This window comes from Nycticebus coucang, chromosome 12 (assembly GCF_027406575.1).
Source record: "Nycticebus coucang isolate mNycCou1 chromosome 12, mNycCou1.pri, whole genome shotgun sequence".
In the NCBI taxonomy this organism is placed as follows: Eukaryota; Metazoa; Chordata; class Mammalia; order Primates; family Lorisidae; genus Nycticebus; species Nycticebus coucang.
In genome coordinates, this window is record NC_069791.1 from 101,171,858 (window position 1) to 101,185,933 (window position 14,076).

Below are 14,076 nucleotides of genomic sequence, written 5' to 3' on the forward strand. Positions count from 1 at the left end.
CCCGCTAGGCGCTGCCTGCGCGTTCCTGTAACTGGACTAGGTGAAGAAATCAAGGCCTGCGGAGAGCATTCCTGCCGCCTTCCTCGCCTCCCGGGGCCGCAGGGAGCTTGGCCAAGGTGACCCCTGGAGATGGCTAGGGGTCCCCACCCCTTCGGCCGCTAAGACCTGTTCCCCGTCTTCCCCAGTCTTTGGGGCTTCTTCCCTGGCCCGCAGGCCCAGCCCCCTCCCGGGGCTTCCCCGAGGGCGGGACAACTCCCGCTACCCCAGCTCCTCCTCCCCCCCCCCACCTCCAGGCCTTGTCCTAGAGCTGCCCTCGGGCCGGGGGCGGGGCCGCGTAGGGGGGTAGCAAGGGGTCCTGGAGGACGCGCACGGTCCGCGGCGGCTGGGCGCCCCCTCCCTGCTCTCTCCCTCCAGGTGCTTGCTCCCCACGGCCGCACCGCCCTCCCTTCCCCCTCCCTCCGCTCAGCGCCGGCCCCGCCGCCCCCTCCCCCAGACGCGCACGCCCCGCCTGGCAGCTGGCGCCCCGGGCCTGGGGCCGCAGCGGCGAAAGGGGTTTGCTGAGAGGGCGGGAGCGGGTGAGCTAGGGAGGGAGGCCGCCCCCCGCGCCCCTCCTCCGCGCCCGCCGGTCCCTCCTCCCGCCACCTCCCTCCTCCCTCCCGCCCTCCTCCCTAAGACATCCCCGCACGGCCCGGCCGCCGCGGCCACCTTCTCAGCCCGAGCTGCAGATGTGGCGGAGCGGCCGGGCGCCGGGCGGCTGTGCCAGGGGAGCTCGCGCCCCGTGAGCCTCGCGCCCCGGCCCCCGCCCGCCCCGGCCCCTCCCCCGCTCGTGCCCCCCGACTGCCGGAGCCTGCAGCCCGGAGCCCGACCGTCCCTGCCGCCGAGGTAGGAACCCCCGGGCGTCGCTCCTTGGGGACCGGGTCCGGGTGGAGGGGCTCGGCCGTCGCGCGAGGGCTGCAGGACCCGAGGGTCGCCTCCCCCTCCCGCGTCCGCGCCCCAGGCCATTGTGAGCTCTCGCCGAGGCCCCTGGGTTAGCTTGCTTGCTGGCTCGCGCGCTCCCTCCCTCGCCGGCTTCCCGGCCCCGGCTCTGGATCTCTCGGTCTTTCTTCTCCCCGCTTCCCTCCCTCTGTCCCGGGCCAAGCCCGGGCCAGGGCCAAGCCGGGGCCAGGCCCCAGGCGGGCGAAAACTTCAGCTAGGAAGTTGGGCGGCTGTGGTGGGGGCGCGGGGCGAGGTGGGAGGGGTCACCGGGAGCCTGGGTACGAAGTTGTCTGGGGCAGCCAGGCAGCCGCCCCTCGTCACGGCCGCTCCGGGCAGTTTCTAGGAAGGGCTTGGAAGCTTCCTCCTCACTTGTCCCGGAAAGTCACCCTCCTGCTGACCCTCTAGCAAGCCTGGACCCTTCCTTGGACCTTGAGAGGGGGAGTCCCTAGGGTTGGGGACTGGGAACTGGAGTCTTGTCCCTCACTTATTCCTCCCTTGTCTTCTGGCTGAGCGAAGATGGCAGGGGTGTCCAAACTCGCCCGAGGCGGTCTGGTGCGGGCGAGGGAGGAGGGGGCGAGGCAGGTGCATCCCAGGGGAGGCAGAAGCCTGTGCCTGGTCTCCTGCTGGCCCCCTGGGATGGGGCTGGGATCCAGGCTGGCACCTGGAGGCTTTGGCACACTGCCCTGCCCAGCAGGGCACTCAGGCCACAGCAGGGCAGCATGCTGCCTGTCTGCCTGTCCAGGAGGGCCTGCCCAGCCTGGCCAGAGAGCGGCTGGGAAGCAGTGGTTTCAGGGAGCAGCCTGGTACTGCCCTGGGGCCTGGGAAGCTGGAAGGGACGCTGGGAGGAGCCCTGGGCCCCCAGCCATCACAGCCCAGGATCTTGGCTCTGGAGGGAGCGCTTGACACTGAGGGGGCAGCCAGGCCAGCTGGGCCTGGCCAAGGCCTGGGCTTGGTCTGAGCCAGGGACAGGACCTGAGCCATAGTACTTGGAGGTTGTCGCCTGGTAGCAGGCCACCATCCTGTGTGTCCTGGCATCCTAGAGAGAAGGTGGGGTTGAGCCTGTGGCTGGGGAAGACAGCACAGAGAGGCGCTGCTCCCTGAGGGCTCAGGGCAGAGGAAACGGGCCCCTTGGGTCTACCTCCCACCTCACGTCCTGCTCTGGTGCTCACAGTGCCACAGCTGTCCCAGCTGCCCCAGCAGAGCCCACACATCCCTCTCTGGTGACCTCTGAGCCTTCCCCTCTGCTCCTTTTCCTCTGGGCCCAGGCTGGGCCTCCCAGATGGCCTTGCTTGCCCTGGAGGAGGGGTTGTACCTGGGGGCATCTCCCAGGGCACCCCTTGCCTGGCTCCAGCCCAGCCCATTCACAATCCACCTCCAGCTCAACTTGGCGCTGTCTGCAGCCAGCCAAGCAGGAGGCAGTGCCAGGGGCTTGGGGCATTGTTGTTTTGGGGGTGGAGACCCCTTGGAAGCAGCCCTGTTTTTCTTAGCCTTTTCTCCTCCCCCTCCTTTCCGGAGCTGCCATTAGCGCTGACCCTCTGACCCTCTAGGCCTGCCTGCCATGCCCTGTCTGTGACCTTTGACCTTTGGTGTTAAATCTCTCCAGCTGGGGCTCCTTGGCCCCTAAGTGACCCTGGCCCAAGCCCCCTGGGGGGGGTGTCTCTCCTTGCTCTTAGCTCTCTACACAAACACCTGCCAGTCCCCTCCTCACCAGTGGAGAGGGGGTGCCCTGGGAAGCCAGTGAGTCAGCTTACTTCCAGGCACCACTACTTTGGGGGTCAGTGGCTTTGGGGATTGCCTGGAGCCAGGCTGTAGCCTGGAAGGCCAATGGGAAAAGTCCCTGGCTTGGCAGTCTGATGTTCTGCGTTCTAGTCTTGGCTCTGCCACCAATGTCCAGAGGTCCTTGGGCCAGGCTCCTCTCCTTTCCAGGCCTCAGTTTCCTCATCTATAAAATCAAAGGGTCAGACAATGTAAGCTTCTTGAGCATCAGAGTTCCAGAATCCATGAGAAGACTCAGGGGGTGGCAGTGGGGTGGGTCCAGGGTGTAAGTCTAACAAAAGCTAACTCTCAATTATCCGTGGGTGGAGCTAGTATGAATAACTGGATGCCACAGACATCCCAAAACCTCATTCTAAACAATCATGTGAACCATGTCCCCCCAAAGCTTTTGTTCCAGAAAACCCAGCTGCAAATGGATAGCCATAGTGATTTCTTCTGCCCGGGCTCCCCTCACATGGAGTACATGTTGGGGGGGCCAGAGGGTGACTGGCTGGGTGGTAGGAAGATAAGGTCTGCCAGGCCTTTCCTGGGGCCTGGATGGAGGCCTGGACCCCAAGCTCCCCTCTCCTTCTCCTGCCTTGGGCAGGCAGGGGGAGTGTTTTTTCACCACCTAATCCTCCCAGGGTCTGAGCTTCAGTGTAGAAGGAAGAATGTGTAGATGTTTTCCCATGTGCATTTCCATCCACCCCTCTCTACTGCCAGGAATCCGAATTTCCCTCTTGGGCGGGGTGTGTGTGTGCAGTGCTGCTGCTGCTGCTCAGAGTTTGGGGCAATCCCTGGATAAGGGAGGGTGGTGACAGCTGTGACTGGGGGACCAGATGTTGGGGCTGGGGCTGGAGCTCTCTGGGAGGTGTTTGGGGTGGGGCTCTAGGGGAGGCTGACTGGCCTGCGGGGAGACTGCTGTTCCTGGCTGCCTTCCAGCCCCAGAGGCAGGTTCCTCATCCCAAGGGAGGCCCAGAAGGATCCTCACCCAAGTGGAGAATTCAGATTCCAGAGAAGAGGCCCTGAGCTGGGTGGAAGGAGGGGCTGCCTTTTTTGAGGCTGCAGAGAAAAGCCTTCCGGACTCCCTTCCTCTATTCAGGGTTATGATTGTTATTTTATATTTCATACCAGATGACTCAGGCCAAAGGGGGATCCCTTGAGATACTGCGTGGTCCTTTCTTCACCCAGATAAGTGCCCTTCTCAGGGGTAGGGATTGTCCCTGGCCAGCAGAGCTGTGTGCTGAGCAATAAAGGACCCGCTCCCAGCTGGGGACAGGGTGTCTCTGACCAGACGAAAAGAGGCAGATCTGCCTCTGCCCAGTTGACTCCCTTCCCAGGGCCTGTGACAGGGTCCACAAAGATGGGCTGAAGCCTCAACATGTGTGTAGGGGTTCACCTCCCTGAGCACACCAGGACTTGTGGGGGAGCTGCCCACCCTGCCCAACTTGGTGCCAGCCTGGGATGTGTGTGTGTGGGACCACAGCCCTAGCAAGGCTCTTGGGACACATCTGCTGTCTAGTGGTTTCTGAGGTGGCTGCCTTGGCCCCACCCTGGGTGGATTCTAAGTCAGGCGTGGCAGGGCGGAGACTCAGCATTTTCAACAAGCACCTCTACTGCTTTGTTGATGGGCCAGGATTGAGCCACTATTTTGATCCCAGAAACAGGAAAGGACCTGATGCTGGGCATGGGGTTCTTCTGTAGGAGCAAGGTCTAGAGTAGACTCAGATTTCTCTACTGACTCTACCTTAGCCTGGGTGGCCCCTTTTTCTGCCACCTGCCTGGGACACTTCCCTCCAGGCACCCCCCTCCCATGTTTGGGGAGGTGAACCCCTAGGCACAGAAGAGATAGAGAGCTCTGGTGGTCCTGCTGAGAGGGTCCTGAGTAGGGAGTGATTCTTATTGACTGGGACCCCTGGGGGAGTGGAGCACCTTCCAGGGCTACAACTATGGGGCAGGCCACAGGGCTCCCTCCTACCCTTTGTTTTCCTGCCTGAGAGGCCAGGTAGTGCCCACCAGAAGAAAGGCCACACACCAGCCCGGACTTGCAAGTGTGTCCCACATATGCAGTTGTCCCCCAGCCTTGGCAGAAGGCTGTGGGGGAGGGGACTCAGATTGGGCCCTCAGCCCCTTCCCCCAGTCATGGTCAAGGGCAGTGGGAAGCAGCAAGCCCCAGGAGACAGCCCTAGTCAACTGAGTCAGCCCACAGCTGGAAACCTCCGGAAAATAGCACTGTCTGCCAGAGGGTCTTACAGGCCAAGGTTTGGCCACAACCCTGGAAATAAAGAGCCCACTCCAGGGAAACTGGGCTCCCAGAGATTTGGAGGCTTGGCCTGAGGTCATTTGGGGTCAGGGAGGGAGAGGGGAACAGAGTCTAGGGCTGTCTGGCTCTGGTCCCTGAAATGTCAGTTTAGCCTGGGGGTCCCCCCCAGCTCCACTCCAGTCCTGCCACACACGGTAAGGGCAGTGCTGGCACATGTGACTGGAGCCAGCCTCTCTCCCTCCCCCCATGGTCCACCTGGGTCTGGCTGGCAAGTCCCAGCCTGCCTGGGCCAGTTCTGCCCTGGGCCTCTGCCTCTTCCATCCATAGGCCCCAGTCCCCACCCCCACACTGCAGGCATACTGACCCCAACTGTGATGTTGCCTTCCCCCAGGGCTGTAGAGCCATCTATTGTCCTCTCTGTTCTGAAGTCCCCATACCGGTTGCCACTGGGCCCCACCCTCCTCTAGGCCATGCGCCCATCACCGCCCATCACCGCCAGGACACCTAGTGGTCATCTTGCTTTGGCCTATGGACCCTGGACCCCAAGGGCCTGGAGCAGGCCAAGCCTGGCAGGCCCTGCTCAGTAGGTGTTTCCCTTTGGAAGGAAAAGGACAGCAATGGCTTTGGAGGCTGCCCCCGGCTTCTGAACTTGGTTTGCTGTCCTCAGTGGGCCAGCAGGGGAGGGGCAGAGGTGGCTGGAAGAAAGGCGTAGGGTGGAGTCCAGAGTTTGTGTGGGTGCCCCTGCTGTGCCTGGCCTTGCCCAGCTGTTCTGGGGCTAAGGGCCAAGGCTGGGTGGGAGTGGCAGGAGATGAAGCTAAGGGGACTGTTTGGGCCCCTCCAGTCGTCCTAGCTGACCAGGGTGATCCAGATTAGCCACTCCATCCTGATCCAGGTCTGTTTCTGGGTCCTTCACCTGGGATGGGGATATGTCAGAGGACCAGACCCTCTTCTACCCTTGATCTAGTCAGATCACTTCCTTCTTTGGGTGTGAAGCCCCTGCCTCACAGCAGACGGACTCGTTCCTTCATTCACACAACAAACATTGAGAGTATCAAGTGGCTGGGAGGTGTGCAGGGCAGCCACTTTGATGCCATGGAAGGGAGATTGGATGTTTGACCTCTGGTTCTGCTATAGGCCAATCCCTTTCTTTCATGGATGGGGACCCCGGGCTTAGGACCTTGCCCCATAGAAAACAGGTCAGGCCCGGTTTTTCTGGGTCCCAAAGACCTTGAATCACCGGTTGGTGCTCTGTGGTAAAAGTGGGCTTGGTGCCAGGGGCTGTGGGAACTGGGGCACTGGTCTGCTGGTAGGACCTTCTCTTTGACACTCCCAGTGGGCTTGGAGCTGCTCAGGGCCCCAGGCACACTCTGCCCACTCCAGGCCCCCATCTTGGCAAGGGAGATTGCTGGGTCAAAGGTTGGTGGCAATGCATGCAGCCCTGTGCTCAGGCTTGAGCATCCAGAGAACACTTGAGAGCAGGTGATGCTGTAGCACTCATGGTGCATAAGTGAGGATATGACCTCAGGGTGAGTGTGGTGGCAGCACAGGGCCACTGCTGGATCACCAGCAGGGGAACAAAGGTAGATTTTTGCTCAGCAGGTTCTCAGGCACCTGGAAGAACAGCCCATGTACATACAACTGCACGGGGCTGTGAGGTCAGAGAGGGTGAATCAAGGAAGACTTTCTATAAAAGGGGGCAGAAGGGGAATGGCACCTAGAGGAGAATATGAAGGTGTGGAGGGTTGTGATGCAGGAGAGCACTGTGTGGCTCCCCAGTGCCCTCCAGTTTCTGGCCCAGCCTCCCTGGCTTCTTCCTTTCCTGCCTCCTCTAGTCAGTGACAAGGAGGTTCACTGTGAGTCAGCTGGGGCCACCCCTGTAGGCTTCCACAGCATTGCACCCAGAAAGAGTGAGTTTTGGAGTCTGGAAGGGAATCCCAGCTGGGCTATTTCCATGTAGAAAATGGGGACAATAGCACCTTATCTGTGGGCTAGGATGGCATGCACAAAGCATGCAGACTGGGCAGTGGCCTGCAGGGCTTGTTTTGTGGCCATCATGCTCCCTGCACCCCTTGCACCCAAGACGCTTCACCCCATGCCCGTGTGGCTGACTCAGATCTTCTCCCCAGCCTCTGGCAGCAGCCACCACCAAGACATTGTCCTTTCACTGCCCATCTCCCCCATCCCAGTGGACCCCACCAGGCCTGGTTCCATCTGACTCCTCATGCTCCCCCCCCCCCCGCCCTCCCACCCCCACCTCCCACCAGCTGAGTGGAGGGTGAGGAAATGCATGAGTGCACAGCTGGATAAATGGGGGAGGGTCAAAGTCCAGAGCCTGCCCCTCCCACCCCCTGCTCTGGAAGTTGGCAGGTGCCATTCATACTGGGCCTGGTGCCTGTCTTAGGGTTGTGGGAGGGTTGGGCCATATGCCCCCCAGGAACTCAGGAGGTACTTGGAGTCCACCAGCAGCTAGGCTTGGTTTGGGAAGTATAGCGTTTCCTGCCCTTGAGGGAATCTAGTCTCACACCTGACCAGGCCTTATAACTGTTTTCCTTTCATAAGCTGAGTCTTGGACCCTGACACTAGAGTAAGGGGTGACTTTTGTGTCCTGTGTGTTCCCTGCGTGTCCTGTGTGTGCACAGGGGTGATATGTATGCATGCCTGGTGTGTCTGAGGGTGCTGGGGGTGCATATTCATGTCATGTGGGCTACTGGCCAAGGCCTTTGCTGGCCCCAGTGAGCTCTGGTGGAATGCCCAGGCCTGCCCGCCCACTCAGGATGTGCCCCAACCTTGCTGGGTGTGTATCCCTGTCTGGCTCCCCCTTGTCAGCCTCTTCCAGGGATTTAGGCTGCCTGAGCGCAGCCCTCCTGGCAGGGAGGTCAAGCATGCGGGCTGCTGGTCAATTCACCCCTGGCAGAGGCCCAGGTGCAGGCACTAGTAGCCCCATGCACCCCTCAAGCTAGGCAGACAGGAAAATACCAGACATAGTTGTGCAAAGGTGCTGCAGGCGGACAGGCAGCAGGGGCGGGGCCTCTGCAGTGGGGACTGCCAGCACCAGGGAGGCCACTGTGCCCCACGGGCCCTGCAACTGGACCACCATGGCCATTTGTGTGAGTATGCCTGACCGCCTGAGCATTGTATCACCCTCCCTGCTGGTGTTGGAGAAGGAGGTGCATCTGGTGGGGTCATCTCCCAGGAAGCCTGGGCTGGTGAGGGTGATGGGGAGCCAATGGTGCCTCCCCACCTCAGCTCTGCCTGGACTATCTGAGTGACCTTGGCAAGCCCAAGTTACTGCCTGCAGCATCCCCCAGCCTGGGGCTAGAAAAAATAATTCTCTGAGGGCTATCAGTTGCTGGCACTTTCTTTGTGGCAGGCACCAGGCCAAGGCTCACCCCGCAGGGTGCCCTGAACCCTGGGACCATTAAAGTAGTGCCTGTGTAACTGAGGCCCAGAGATAGCAACGGGGACCTATTTGAGCTCCCACAGTCAGGGTGAAACGGGACTAGAACCAGGTAGATTGACTCTGGGTCTCACTCTATAAACACTTCAGGTGGGGCTCTTGGCACACCCCATCCTCAGGTGCTACTCAGCTGGGGGCCTGTGCCTTCCTACCCAGGTAGGGTCTGCCCCCCGAAGTGACCTATGGGTCCTGGCAGAGCTCCTCTCTTGGGATGGGGGGCTGCCTGCTGAGCCAGAGGTCCCAGCTCTTGCAGGAAGCGCTGCCTACCTGGCCCCACTCCTGGAACCTGCAGGGCGGGCCTTTGGATAAGCATGCCCTGCCCCCTACTCTCCTACCCCCACACCCCTGCCCTGGAGGAGACTTCTCTGCTGTCCCTGCTCCTTCCAGAGCTGATCTAGCCTCTCCCAGGCTTCCCATGCTCCTACTTAGTGCAGGCAGACTCTGGAAGGTGGTTAGGGCCAGCTGTGGTCACTCCACAGGCTGGTAGAGGTCTGACGCTTTCTGAGGGACACAGGGTGGTTCACTGGCCAGCAGGTTCTCCCAGTTCAGGATGAGACTGGAGAGTCTGTGGGCCAGACTTGCTCAGCTGACCTTAGCTGTAGAAGGGCTACAGGCCGGGGAGTCAGCAGTGAACACATTTATCCAATAAGTTTTATTAAGCACCTACTATGTGCCAAGCACTGTTCTAGGTACTGTTACATACTAATGGGAAACACTGTGATTGGATGTGCAGCATTGTGCTGATTTCTTCCCAAAACTTGATGCAGGGGTCCTATTATTATGATCATCCCATTTCAAAGATGAAGATAGTGAGGTTTAGATAGGCCACATTGTGGGAAGCAGCAGAGCCAGGTTGGAGACCCAGTGGTCTGACCCTCATTTGTAGCCCTGCTCTGCTACCTGGGCAGGAGGGGACCCTGAGAGCATGAGGCCTGCCAGGGTCCCCCAGCAGGCTCTCCCTTACCCTCCAGCCCCCAGTGCTGGGCAGCCCAGGAGGGTGGAGCTCTTGGACTGGGCAGGGAGCCGCAGCGAGTTCCCAGGAATGTGGGGCTGCCGGCCGTTTGCTTTGGCAGCCTGTCTGCCCTCAGTGCTCCAAGCCTCCTGGTGGCCCCACCCACAGCCGCCCCCTCTGGTGCCCACCCAGTGCCTGCCAGTCTGCCCTCCTAGGCTATGTACCTAGCCCTAGCTCAGTCCCAAGGCCTGAGCCCCTTTGTAGTTCCCTCCCCATGTCCATGGGCACAGTGAGCTAATTGGGACAGGGTTTCTGGATTCACCTGGGATTGAAACCAACTATATCACAGACAAGCTATGTGGACAGGTCACATAATTTCCCCGAGCCTCAGTTTTTGCATTTGTAAAATGTGGATAAAATGGCATCTGCCTTACCAGGTGCTGGCATGCACCAGATTCAACAACTGGCAGTGGGTGCTGTCAGGATATTTATGCATGCTTCCAGTTCTGGGCTTGCCACCCTGTTCAGCCTAGGACAGGTGCCTCTCTCTGTGGCCTTTAGTCACTAGACTTAGGAGTATCTCATGGAACAGGGCTTAGCTAACTGGTATGGTGGGAGGTAGGTCAGCCTCCCCCTTCCATTCGATAAGCAGATCACGTGGACTACTGAGAGGTTCATCTTGGGGCCTCGTCCCCAAGTCCTAGGCTGGACAGGCCATAGCTGACCAAAGGGGTGATTTCAAGACTACCCCAGGAATAAGGGGTACCCTTCACATCGCCCTCAACAACACTGCTGTGTGGGGCCAGGATCAAGCCCCTATCTTAAGGAGGTTACTGTCTTCTCCATAAGCCCCTATCTTTTTTTTTCTTTTTTTTTTTTTGTAGAGACAGAGTCTCACTGTACCGCCCTTGGGTAGAGTGCCGTGGCGTCACACGGCTCACAGCAACCTCTAACTCTTGGGCTCACGCGATTCTCTTGCCTCAGACTCCCGAGCAGCTGGGACTACAGGCGCCCGCCACAACGCCTGGCTATTTTTTTGTTGCAGTTTGGCCGGGGCTGGGTTTGAACCTGCCACCCTAGGCATATGGGGCTGGCGCCCTACTCACTGAGCCACAGGCACCGCCCCATAAGCCCCTATCTTATGGAGGTTACTGTGCATGGTCCTCAGGCTGGGTACACACAGCCCTCCCCACCAGCCCACTCTGCACCTCCACTGACACGCAGCCTCCTGGCTCAGGCCAGCCAGCCACAGTCCCTCAGGCTTTATCCAGGAGAGGATTCCCACCTGCTCCCTATTAGCCTGGTGACCTTGAGCCTCAGTGTCCCAATCTGTGTGACAGGGAAAATGACAGCAGCTACTCATAAGAGGGGTTGTAGAGGACTCTGTGAACTCATGGGCAGATAGGCCTGACAGTCGTGTCTACTGTACGTTCACCCCCTTTGTGTGTGTCCCACTCCAGGCCAAGGTGGCCGGGAAGAGTCTGTGCCTTTTCTGGGCCTAGTTTTCCTGAGAGTGCTGGGCATCCGCCAGCCTCCCTGTCAGAAGGGTGGGCTCTTCCTCACCCTACCTAGGGGTAGGGGCAGGCAGTGCTGGGGCTGCAGCTGGGGGCCCTCTGCTGGGCCCAGCACAATAGCAGCCATTGTCTTGCCCTGCTAGCAGGGGGGCTGCCCAGCCCACCCTGCAGGTGACCTCTGCCAGTGGTAGGGGGAGGGCCAGGCCAGTCACCCTAGCCCCCACCACTCTGGTGGTCCTGTCACCCCCGCGCTTCCTCCTCCCGCTGCTCTGTTCTAATTAGTTCCTTTTGCAGCTGCAGGAGCACCAGGCTCTCTCTGGTGGTGGGGGCGGCTCCCTTCTGGGGTGGGGGCTTTGAACTCCACAATATGTGAGCAGGGGTGCCAGGTACATCACTTTCTAACCAGCAGGGAAATTGAGGCACGGGAGAATCTGCCATGAAGCTAAGGGGGTGGTAATGGTCTGCTGAGTGACCCCTGGAACCACCCCACTGGCAGAGGCAGTAACAGGGCCCTGGGGCCACACTTGGTGGGCTCATCTGCCCTCTCAGAACAATGCTGGTTGTTGTCTCACCCTTCGGAGAATCGCTGTCCAGGTTCTTTGTAGCAGCATTAAATTGACTGGTGGGTGAACTCAGGCTTTTTTTTTTTTAAAGACAGATCCTCAAGCTGTCGCCCTGAGTAGAGTGCTGTGGCATCACAGCTCATAGCTACCTTCAACTCTTGGACTTAAGTGATTCTCTTGCCTCAGCCTCCCAAGTAGCGGGGACTACAAGCACCCACCACAACACCCGGTTGTAGTTGTCACTGTTGTTTGGCAGGCCTGGGCTGGATTCGAACCTGCCAGCTCTGGTGTATGTGGCTGGTGCCTTAGCCGCTTGAGCTACAGGCTCCGAGCCAGGCTGCCTTGTCCCCCTTCTGGGCCCCAGGCTTTCAGGAAAGCACCAACTTGGCTCTCAGTTGCCTCCTTCACCCAGCCCTGAACAGACAGCAGAGCAGAACCCAGACCGGCTGCTGCTAGTTGGGGACCGAGTGGCAGGGGATATGCTGAGGTTGGCTAAGAATCAGAACAGGAGTGGGGTCACAGGCCGCTTCCCCCTGGGGTGGGGCTGGCCTGGGTGGGAGTGCTAGGAGGTGTGGGTGTCAGGGCAGTGCCTTCCTCCTTTCCTAGGAGGGGGAGGCAGGCCTTGGGCTGGGCTCTGGCTTTCATTGGAATGAACCTCTGCCTCCCAGGCAGAACCCAGTCGCAGGAAGTATGTGGGGACTCCCTGGGGACTGGGCCTCCTGATTAAGGGGGGGCATTAGAATGCTTCCTTCTCCTTTGGGCACTGTGCCCAGCCCCACCCTGGGAGACAGTTCTAGGTGGAAGCAGTGTCTCCTGCAGGTCCTAAGAACAAGGTGACCCAGGGCTCCTGGCTCCACTTACTCCCTCTCTGGCCTGGGGGAGAGCAGCCGGGCAGGTGCCAAAAGATGTTGCCTAGGCAGCCTTGCCAGTAGAGTCTGTGTCAGTTGGAATTCCCAGTTCCCAAACCATCCTGCCCTCATGGTCCTCTTCTCCGGAAGGGTGGGGGCGGGGTGGGGACAGAGGCTGTGGGAAGGCCTGTGGCCCTGGGCCAGCTAAGGGACCAGGCCACCAGCCTTTCCTGGCTCCTGAATTCTTAATCAGCATAAATATTTACTTCCTTCCTCCCCTTCCAGGCTCCCAGCACAGAGGAGCTTCAGGGAGGTTAGACTGGGCCTGTGTCTAAAAATAAACAGGTAGAAGGACAGGCAGACACACAGATAGACAGACATAATGAGGGAGGGGTCAGGCAGAGGGCAGCTCCCTGCCCAGCCAGAGAAACAGTGGAAGGTCCAAGTTCATCCATCATTGTCAATCACCCACCTATCTGCTGGCAGGGGTCTTGGTCAGGGGTGGGGTGTCAAATCCAAACAGATTTGACAGCTCCAATAGGACAAGTCACAGAGCTGGGTCCCAAGGCCAACTGCAGTGGCCTGTGTCCTGATGGTGCAGGTGGCAGCCTCCCTGTGCTCAGAGACTCCCATGTAAGCCATGTGCAGGTAGGATCTTGGGATGTGTCCTAGAAAGAAAGGCTCTCCAGTGAGGGACGGGACTGTATTATTCCCTGTGTGCGTGAAGCATCTCCCCAGAGTTGGGACTCATGGGGCTCAGAACCAAGTAAAGACTGGATGAAGCTGTTGAGGGTGGAGGCCTGAAGAGAGGGGATGTGGGCTGTCTTCCTCTGCTGCTCCATTGAGAGCATCCCAGGCAGTTCAGTGTACTCATTGGGTACATACAATAACTCCCACAGACATATACACACAGATGAAATAAACCGAAGGATCTTACCATGTGGTGGCTACGTCCACGCTTTTGTATTAAATTGTAAAGACCTGGGGCAGTGCCCATAGCTCAGTGAGTAGGGTACCGTCCACATACACCAAGGCTGGTGGGTTCGAACCCCAGCACGGGCCTGTAAACAATGACAACTCCAACAAAAAATAGCCAGGCATTATGGCAGGTGCCTATAGTCCCAGATACTTGGGGCTTAAGCCCAAGAGTTAGAGGTTGCTATGAGCTGTGGTGCCATGGCACTCTACCGAGGACGACATAGTAAAACTCTGTCTCAAAATAAATAGATAAATAAATTGTAAAGACCTGGATGTGGTGATTGGCAGAGAGATACTTGGAGAGAGAGATTGGCAGAGGTGTAATAAGCTCTGTAATGAGCAAATGTGAGGGACTACCATGCATTGTTCCACTGCATGTGGAAGGACTGCTGTTGTGCAAAGAAGTTTGGGTTTAGAATGAAGAATTGACCTTGTTCTTGGGTCACTGGATACAGTTAGTTCATTTATACATGAAGAAAATCACACCATTGAGAAATTGTAAGAAAATGATGACAATTACACACAAGAACTTATAATAAAAGAATATTATCACCAGTAAAAATTAATAAATACTTTTTAATTAACCACCAGACACAGCTGGTCTACCCCTCCGCCAGCCCTGCCCCCGCTGGCCTGGCTGGGCCACGGTCCCCAGCTGCCCCCTGGTGGTAGCTGGGAGCCCTGGGATTCCTGAAGCTTCTCCCACAGGCCTCCTCTGGGAGGGAGGAGCAGCCTCCTGCATGTGTCCAGTTCCTCCAGTGAGGCTGGTTT

At 58.9% G+C, this 14,076-nt stretch overlaps 1 protein-coding gene across 3 annotated transcripts in view; it reads left to right on the top strand.

Annotated features, from left to right (window-relative positions):
• The window catches only part of GLIS2 (GLIS family zinc finger 2), a 21,634-nt gene continuing 7,558 nt past the window's right edge, over window positions 1-14,076 (top strand). For 2 of the 3 annotated variants that reach the window (XM_053554316.1, XM_053554318.1), the window contains exon 1: window positions 760-882. The gene's annotated coding sequence lies outside the window, so the exon portion shown is untranslated. Of the gene's footprint in view, window positions 117-759; window positions 883-14,076 lie in introns of those variants that run through there. The other variant, XM_053554317.1, reaches the window with a different exon arrangement.